The sequence below is a fragment of the Neovison vison genome, chromosome X (assembly GCF_020171115.1).
Source record: "Neovison vison isolate M4711 chromosome X, ASM_NN_V1, whole genome shotgun sequence".
NCBI classification, from domain to species: domain Eukaryota; kingdom Metazoa; phylum Chordata; class Mammalia; order Carnivora; family Mustelidae; genus Neogale; species Neogale vison.
The window spans coordinates 105,977,820-105,987,955 of NC_058105.1; positions in this window are offsets into that span (position 1 = coordinate 105,977,820).

The window sequence follows — 10,136 nt, forward strand, 5'->3', positions numbered from 1 at the left end:
ACTAGCAGCTTTTCTCATGCAACACCATTTTTACATGAAAGAACAATGGGGACAAACTATGGCTATTCATACTTGGAATTTTGGCAGACATTTTCTGGAAAATGAATAGGCTCTGTCACTTCGAGGAAAACAACTGATCGCATATGTTGTCTATGATAAAAATTCAAGTTTTTGAATGGAAAATAAAATTTTAGAAAATTTGGTCCACCATTCTGATCTAGGCAGCTTCCTAATACTTAAAGTCTTTCTGTTGAGACTGTGATATTAATAAATGTGATTTTTTAAATCTTATTCAATATGAAATGTGCCAGCATTTGGAAAAGCTGCAAAACTCAGTGAATTAGTTTTTCAAATGACCAACACATATTACAAAATCATGCATGAGTAGAAGATACATTCAAAGTGTAAGATACGCTAATGGATTTCAGTGGAACAAGGCATGAAAAGTTCACCGATATGGTTTCAGACTTCACATAATAAAAAACCTTCATGAAGTTAGCACTTAGTGAATTTTGGTGTTGTGTCAAAGAAGGATCTCCACAATTATCTGAAAAGCCTGTTAAAATACTCCTCTTTCCTTTTTCAACTGCTAATTTCTAAGAGGCTAGATTTCCTTCATATACTTCAAGGTGAAGTCTTTAACCAAAACAACATAGTCTGATTAAAGGCAGAATCTAGCTGTCCTCTATAAGCCAACATTAAGGGGATGTACAAAATTGGAAAATGATTCTACTCCTCTCAATGTTTTTGGAAAACAAATTTTTCTTTAAAATTATGGTATTTATATTATATTACTACTTAATGAGTCTATGCTTCTTTTTTATTATCATCATTCTTAAAATGAATACTTATTAAGAATTTTCCTTCGTTTTAATTTCTTTTGTGAGAAATAGCAATATAATCCACCTAAGTGAAAGCTCTTCAACATCCGCACTCCTTTTTAGGTGTACAAAGGGATCCTGACACAAAAAATTTGATAACTACTGCTTTGGGCCATCATTTCTGAACACAAGAACAGATGCACACTAGAATCACCAGAGAAACCTTTCAGATACACCAGTGCCTGGTCCTACCCCTGGATAAATTAAATCAGGAAACAGTTGGAAACTATTGCCCTAGTCCAGTGTTTTCCCAAACTTGTCTAAATATAAAATTCATCTGAGACTGTTGTTAAATGTACCAATCCCAGGTCCCTTTGTAAATTTCATGAACCATATCTCTGGGGAAAGTGGCTGGGGAATCTGCCTGTTTTGTTAGAATCTCTGTTGACTTTATTTATTTATTTGCATGCGATAAAGAGCAGCAAAAGCAGGGTGGCAGGCAGAGGGAGGGGGAGAGAGAAAGAATTTCAAACAGACTCCCTGCTGAGCATGGAGTCTGATGCAGGACTCCATCTCCAGACGCTGAGATCATAGCCTGTGCCAAAATCAAGAGTGAGATGCTTAACCGACTGACCCACCCAGGTGCCCCATCTCAAGTGACTTTTTTTTAGATTTTATTTCTTTATTTGACAGAGATCACAAGTATGCAGAGAGGCAGGTAGAGAGAAAGAGGGGGAAGCAGGCTCCCTGCTGAGCAGAGAGCCCAATGGGGGCTCCATCCCAGCACCCTGGGATCATGACCTGAGCTGAAGGCAGAGGCTTTAACCCACTGAGCCACCCAGGTGCCCCTCAAGTGACTTTTAAAATGAGACAACTTTGGAAAACATCCCACCATTCTCTTCCCACTCTCCTCATTCTTGGTGGCAGGCTAGCTAAGGCCTTAGTTGTTAATAAGGGTCTTACTTGACTAAGTTCAACCTACAAAGTTTGGAGTACACACCTTCAAACTTCCCCTGGGAAATTACCTTCTAATGTGAGGTGTTGCACGCAAAATGACTTTAGAATTTAAAGGTATAAAGACAGAGTAGTTAATTATTTGACAAGGTACTATTCTTGTATGGAGGGACTTTTCTCCCTGGTCACTTAAGTTTCACACAGTTCTGCGGGAAGTACTTCCTAATTCGGGTTGGGTGAGGAAATTCTGCACACAGTGCTGACTCCTCAGCCCTAGTGTGCAGAAGGGAAGCAGTGTCAGAGGACTGGCAAGAACCAGTTTTTCTTGATTTCATTGTTTTGTACCTGGGATAAAACCTTTGTCAATAAAACAATTTCATTTCCGCATGAATTTTAAGGAGGCAAACAGATCAGGGGAGGGGTTCAAATGGATTACCTTGGAGCATAGCCTGGAGAGTGGTTTATGGGAATCACTGTGGAGAAGTGAAACTTGCCTCAAGAGAACACGCCTTCAAATTCCTACTTTTTATCTTTGGGTAAAACAGGAAGAAGGCACTGCCAGTACTGAGTAGTAATTTCCTGTCTGTGCCTTCAGAGTCATTCTTTTTCCTGGTCAGAGAGACATAGAAATCACTTCACTCCAAGTGAGTGGAGGTAGAAATTGAGCCTTGGTAGTTTTCATGTGCTAAATGACTAATGCTTGGCTCTCATAATAAATGTTCAGTAACAGTACTGATCACTTGTCTAGAGCTCAATGCCAAAAAGGTACAAAAATATTAATAATTCTATACAGACCATTTCTTCTTTTTTTTTACGATTTTATTTATTTATTTGACAGAGAGAGATTACAAGTAGACAGAGAGGCAGGTAGAGAGAGAGAGAGAGAGAGAGGGAAGCAGGCTCCCCGCTGAGCAGAGAGCCCGATGTGGGACTCGATCCCAGGACCCTGAGATCATGACCTGAGCCGAAGGCAGCGGCTTAACCCACTGAGCCACCCAGGCGCCCTGAGACCATTTCTTTAATGTAACTTGTGTTCAGTGAAGCTCACACTGCAAATTGGCAAAAACCTCTAAGAAAAGCTGAGTACTGCCAGAAAAGAGAACCATAAAGCCGGAAACTGTATTTCTCTCTGAGGAGTGGAAATAAGGGGCCAGGGGAGTAGACTTTTTTTTTATAGCTCTCTACTATTATGCATTTTTAACCATGAGTAGCTAGTTTATAGACTTTTTAAAAATGACACATTGACATTTTGAATAACATAATCATACATGTGGAACCCTTGAAAGAACCTTGGAGACTCCTCCCCTCCCTCAGCCCCAACCCTCTGAAAAGGCCCACCTTCCTCTTCACTGGCCTTGGTTGGAATGCCGACAACTCTCTTCCATCAAGACTTACCATCTTTTGAATATGGGTTGGCCCTGTGATTTGCTTTGATCAGTGGGAGGTTCACAACTATGCCACAAGCAGAAGCTTAAAAAACACTGGTTCACTGGGGTCTGCACTTTGGTGCCCTTCTCATTATATAGCTTGTTGATGATGAGAGACAAAGGCCTATTTGTGCTCAGTGCCTTAACCAACCACTAGACATGTTGGCAAGGTCACCTGGGGCTGCCATCTGATCTCCTACTGACTGCAGACACATCAACAACCCCACCTAAGATAAGCCCAGCCTGGCCCAGATCTGAAGAAGCCTCTGATGGGACTGGGAACTAAATCAATGGTGGTTGATTTTTTAAGTTTCAGAGTTTTGATATGGTTTGTATACAGCAATTGGTTAACTCATACAGTCTTCAAATGATCAATGCTCTGCTCTAATCACATAGGTCCATTCAATCTCCACCACAAATCACTGTTCATGTACTTCTGTTCATACCATTTCCCTAAATGAGCTATCTTTAGTTTTTAGTCAAGGGCTATCTCTCTTCTTTGAAGATATTCTCAATTCCTCTACTTCTCCATGATCAAGAGCATTCTTTTCTAAACTTTTGAAATGGGCTTTCTATCTATTAACTGTGCTACTGCTAGATTTTGATTTCTATGGACATTTCCATAGTTAAATCAAGGGAGATTAATGAGAATTAAACCAAAGTAATTTTTCCCTTTCCAATTTTATTATTATTAAACTCAATTTTCCATACTTCTTTGATACTTGCAAAACACTTAAAATTTATGTTTTTATGTGTATGTCCAATTTCTGCCATTATCTTATTTTTTTTTGCCCTTTGTATTGTTGACTTCCAAAAGGGTAGAAATGCTTCCTTAACTCTCTCTTGAAGTGCTCTGTACAAGAACTTATATGTAACACATACACAGTAGTGCTCTTCTTTGGTGTCAGAAAAGCCCGAGTTCAGATTCCTGGGACTTACTAGTTGGGTGACTTTGGCAAAAGAATTAACTTTTGAAAACCAAACTTTTCTTATTTTAAAAAATAATATTTACTTGACAGAGTTAATTTGAGGGTTAAAAGACATAATTTAAATTTCCTTATTAGTATTGCACACACAGTGGTCATGCTACAGATAAAAACTTTGGGGAGCAATAAAGTCTCATGTTAAGAGGCAGAATGCAGGTGCCTTAAGACTGACTACCCAAAGTGTGGTCCTCTGCTGACAAACAGCAGGGTCAGGCCCTGCGAGATTGCTAGAGAGGTCAGGCCCCACCGCAGACCTATTGAATGTGGATTTTGACAAGATTCCTAGGTGATTTGTCTGCATGTTGACATTTGAGGGGTGCCTGGGTTAAAGCCTCTGCCTTCAGCTCAGGTCATGATCCCTGGGTCCTGGGATCGGGCCCCCACATCGGGCTCTCTGCTCAGCGGGGAGCCTGCTTTCTCCTCTCTCTCTCTCTCTCTCTCTCTCTCTGCCTGCCTCTCTGCCTACTTGTGATCTCTGTTCTGTCAGACAAATGAATAAAATCTTTGAAAAAAAACTCGAGAAGCACTTCCTTAAAATACCTTAAAGTCAAGAGATCTGTACATTGATTTAACATGATATCTGGGCAATTAAGCACTCATAGCCACTGGATTAGATGCTCATCTAATCTCATTATTTGATGGGAATTTCTGATAATAAGCCCCCAAAAGAAAGCTTGGATCATCACCCACATCACAGTATCTCTTCCAAGAGAGCTGAAGTAAAGGATTTCTTTTTTTTTTAAAAGATTTTATTTATTTATTTGACAGAGAGAAATCACAAGTAGATGGAGAGGCAGGCAGAGAGAGAAAGAGAGGGAAGCAGGCTCCCTGCCGAGCAGAGAGCCCGATGCGGGACTCGATCCCAGGACCCAGAGATCATGACCTGAGCCGAAGGCAGCGGCTTAACCCACTGAGCCACCCAGGTGCCCCAAGGATTTCTTTTTTATCTAAACTTCAAAACCAATCAATTTATTTCTGTTAAATGTGAATGTAGAGAGACTTACAGGTTTAAAACTTGGCTTGAAAGTTTTGTTTTGTTTTGTTTTAGTTAGCCTCAAACATCTTTCTTTTCATCCCTAGGAGTTAGAGAGCAAGGGAAAGACTTAAAAAGAAGAGAAATTACTTTGTTGTTGTAAATGGTACCTATAAATAGAAGTTGCTTAAAGAAAGCTAGTTCTTAAATCCATAATCTGACATAGGCATTACTTCAAATTTTACCCTACAAGGACAAGAACCAAAGGAGGGTGGGATGTGGCTAGTAGGAGATAGAGATGGGAAATTTCTACCCCAGAAGGCTCTCCACAAAGGGAGGAAATCTGGAGGCTTCAGGGCTCAACGGCACTATTTTCACTTCCCTGTTGCTCTGTGAACTGATGTTATTTGGACTGAAGTTCTAGTGTCTCCTCCAAAGGCCTCACGTGCTCCTGGGTGCCTTTATAAACATGAGTCAGTACAATGGTATGATAAAAATAGAATCAAAGGGTGTTGGGTGTGGAGGGGGGAGCAGTTGGAACTTAGAACAAGCATGCTGAAGAGAATGTCAATTTTTAAACATCTGGTACATTCTCTGGGGTGTTAGAAATTTCTACTTATTTTCAGTTGTATACTCCCCCTTGCTTCAGCTTTCTGCCCTTATTGTACAATCTGGTAGGACCAGAGTCCACAAAGATGAGGCAGGTTTAACTTTTCTAGGCCAGCATCTAAGAGCTGTTCAGTCAGCTCTCATGAATAAACCTATGAACTTCTAACTGCTTGGGGACAGAAACTCAAATTTTCATTAGAAGCCTGGGTGTAGGGAATAATTTAACTGTTTAGAACCTTTGCCCTCCAGAGCCACTGTCCTCAGTCAGGTTAGGAGAGAAAATGCATTTGGGTTTGAAGTTTTACTACACTCATTCTCTGTATTATAGTTCAGATTATCCTAAAATGCAGAGACAAAGGTGCTCAAGGGAGTAGAATCCTTAACTTCTCTCAAAACCCAGTTTTTGCCTATTGGTTTAACATATCCTTCTTTTTCTTCTAATTCAGTCCCTCAGGGAGGCACATGTAGGAAAGGAAAGTAACAAATTCAACTTTCTCCTTTATTTCCTTTGATAGAAGTTTGAAGGGCTGAAAAAAAAGGATAATGAGATACACTTGGGTTGAGGATTAAAAATGATGCATAAAAAATGAAATTCTCCACAGATTTGGCTAAGTCTTTGGCCTCTTGGTCTTAATAGAAATAAATGGTTAAGAGGCTAAAGCAGAGTTCATGCAAATACTCATCTGTGTGAACTGCAAAGAAAAGGTAAACAAACATCAGTAAAATGGAAATTCTCAGTAGCTCAACTAAGGGACTTTCTCTTCAAGACCTATTTATGGTAGAGGAAGTGAAGCATTATCCTGACTTGTGTCCCTGTGTCCCAAGACCAGAACATTATATTGGGGAGAGAGGTAAGACATTAGTAGAGGAAAATAATAAAACTAGGGAAGAGGGGCAGAGTTGTGTATAAATGGGTAAAAAGGAGCAAGAACTTGTAGCCAAACTATTGAATACTTCTGGGGTCACTTATTTTAGAGTAAATGAGAGGGATTTGAGTTTTGGTGTTAAGAACGTTTTGCTAGGTTGTTAAGGCAGAGAACATCAAGTAATAGCAAAGACTAACAATTAGAAAGCAGAAACCAAAATAGTTCATGGGGTTGCTAATTCCTTAGACATTCAGGTACTTGCCTTATCACCTTTCATTAATGCCAATTACCAGGTAATAGCCAATGAGGATGAGCTATTCTCTACACTACACGTGGACTTCAAATGAAACCTATGGGATGAAATTCAATTTACCATTTTAATTTATATCACATTTCAATTTTGAATCATTTTTCAACTGAAAGAATTCCAAAATGCTTCAGAAACTTTACAAATGCGGTAATCATATTATTTGATGCCAAAATGAAAATCTCTCTGAAGTGGAAAATGGGAGTTATTCAAGAGCAAACAGTACACATTACAATCAATTATATCCTAAATAACAAAATCTCTAGTGCACAACAAACCATTACAGCTTCATAGGAATTCAGAATGTTGTACTTAATAAAGCAATTATAATCTGTCATTCCATCCTCAAAATAAACAGTACTGCCCCAGAGCTTATGTTATGGATTTCTTTAGTATAAATTAGACTTACTGAAGTATAAACCAAGAATTTTTAAATGTCATATTCATTTTACTCCATGGAATATGTAACATGTTCTAAAACTCTACCATGTTTGTGTTAATTTGTAGAGAATATCAATTAAGATTAATCTTCTATGGAGGGAATGCATGAAAACTTTCTATATAAAACTATAATTGGGGGCGCCTGGGTGGCTCAGTATGTTGAGCTGCTGCCTTCGGCTCGGGTCAGGATCTCAGGGTCCTGGGATTGAGTCCCGCATCGGGCTCTCTGCTTGGCAGGGAGCCTGCTTCTCTCTCTCTCTCTCTCTCTCTCTCTGCCTACTTGTGGTCTCTCTCTGTCAAATAAATAAATAAAATCTAAAAACAAAACAAAACAAAAACTATAATTGTGTCTGCAGGAAAGCGTGATTCTAAAAATAACTAAGATAAACTATAAGAATGAATATGGGAAAACAGGATTGTTTTTCAAGATGCTATGAGTTATAAGTGGCTATGAAAAAAGCTTATTCTTGGGACGCCTGGGTGGCTCAGTTGGTTAAGCAGCTGCCTTTGGCTCAGGTCATGATCCCAGGGTCCTGGGATCGAGTCCCACATTGGGCTCTTGCTCGGCAGGGAGCCTGCTTCTCCCTCTGCCTCTGCCTGCCTCTTTGTCTGCCTGTGCTCGCTTGCTCTCTCTCCCTCTGTCTCTCACAAATAAATAAATAAAATCTTAAAAAAAAAAGCTTATTCTTTTACCATACGTACGTGTGTCACATGGACACGAGGGCTTCTGTTTTGTTCGCTTCTCCTAGAGGCACAGCTCAAATTGATTTATAAACTACTCTGGTCTATTGAGGTGAGTTGGCAGGTACTGGTGGAATTAGAAAGAATTTCAAAGCACTTGTGTAATGCTATCAGATAGGTACAGATGTAAATTTGGTGGCCAAAGATTCAAGATTTGACCACATTTATGCGAAACAGTCAAATATCCACAACTGAGAATCTGGAGATCATAGGAGAGACATCTTGAGGACTGGTACAGATTCACAGATTATCCAGAGAAGATAATGGCAGGTATGCCAAGTGCTGAGTTCACCAAGAGAAGATACTGGGGGACAGAGGAGGAGTGGGGAGGAAAAGCAAGAATTTCAGTTCTAGGAAATGGAAGGTTGATAGGAAACCAATGAAAGTTCTTAGAAAGGAGAAAGTGGGGGAGGTAGGAGAATGAGGAACAGTGTGCAATGACACAAAATCCACTGGGTGGTCGTGGTAAGGAAACCTTCCTAAAGGAGAGGTTCTACCAATAAAGAACTGGGTACATGTATTACTGGAACATTCTATAGACATTGAAAGTCTGTGTAGCTGTTAAAAAGAATGAGGTCAATCTACACCTATGGACATAGAAAAATTCATACAAAAAAAGGTAAGGGACAAAATTGCCTCTGTAGTATCCAATCACTGGTATACAAAAATCTTCAGAATGATACATAAGAGAGTGACAATCCTAACTGCCTCTGGGGAGGACATCTGAGAACTGAAGATCAGATGGAAAGAGAGGTTGAACTTTCATTGCATACCTTTTGGTACCATTTATACTTTTACCACATACATGAACCTTTTAAAAACAAACCACTAAAAAAGAAAAGTGAAAAAAAAGAAAAAGGAGAAAAGTGAGGGACACCTGGCTGGCTCGTTGCTGAGTGTTTGCCTTCGGCTCAGGTCACGATCCCTGGGTCCTGGGATTGAGCCCCACATCAGGCTCCCTGGTCAGCGGGAAGCCTGCTTCTCCCTCTCCCACTCCCCCTGCTTGTGTTCCCTCTCTCGCTGTGTCTCTGTCAAATAAATAATTTTTTTTTTAAAAAGAAAAAAAGTGATTTGTGAACTGTGCCAAATTCTATAGAAACATCTATTCTATAGAGACCAAGATAGAGATCATTAGACTTGGTTAAGGGGCCTCGGTAACTTTGAGAAAATAGGTTCAGTTCAGTCATTTGATAGTGAGACAGAGAAAAATGTATTGTATGTGGCTGGAGAACATAATTCAGGAAGACAAAGAATATGTCTTGGAAGTGCTGAAGTTTCAAAGATCAGGCTTATGAACTGATCAGGTGTGTGTTTGTGCATAAATACACCGACATACACACACATATCCACCTTTCTCTGGTCATGGGAAAAGCAATAATAGATTTTACTGGTAACTGGCAATTGGCAAGTATGATGTGACACAATGACCAACAGCTGAGGAATGAGAGTGCTGGTAAGAGCACTGGGAGAGGAGTGTAGGGGAGAGGAGAACTATTGAGAACTAGGGGTGAGCGAAGTGCGGATGAAATCATAATGGAAATAGCTTGGAGGAACTTTCGACACCAGAAGAGGTAATTGAATAATAGGAAAAAATATCCTGTTAGAGGCACAGAAATCAAGGCAGTAACTCTTTACCTACCATCCAATAGAATGGCAGGAAATCATATTATAAGATTTTAGTTACACAGGATATAATTCTACCTTATTATAGCCAGTAAAGAGAAAGTAGTTTAAAGCCAATTTCATAAGCTCGGGTCTTCTCAAAAGAAAAATGGTAAAGCAAACTGACATGGTGCCAACTTCAAAAAAAAATTTTTTGTAAGTAGGCTCTACACCTAACACAGGGCTTGAAACCCATGACCCCAAGTGATCAGGAGTTGCACGCACTACCTACTGCGCCAGCCAGATGCCTCAACAGGGAGCTAACTTTGATGACAGAAAATATTTTCTGCATAAGACGATTTCCATAAAATGCACAACTTGAGACAAAAATCAAGAGTGTGCTACAAAT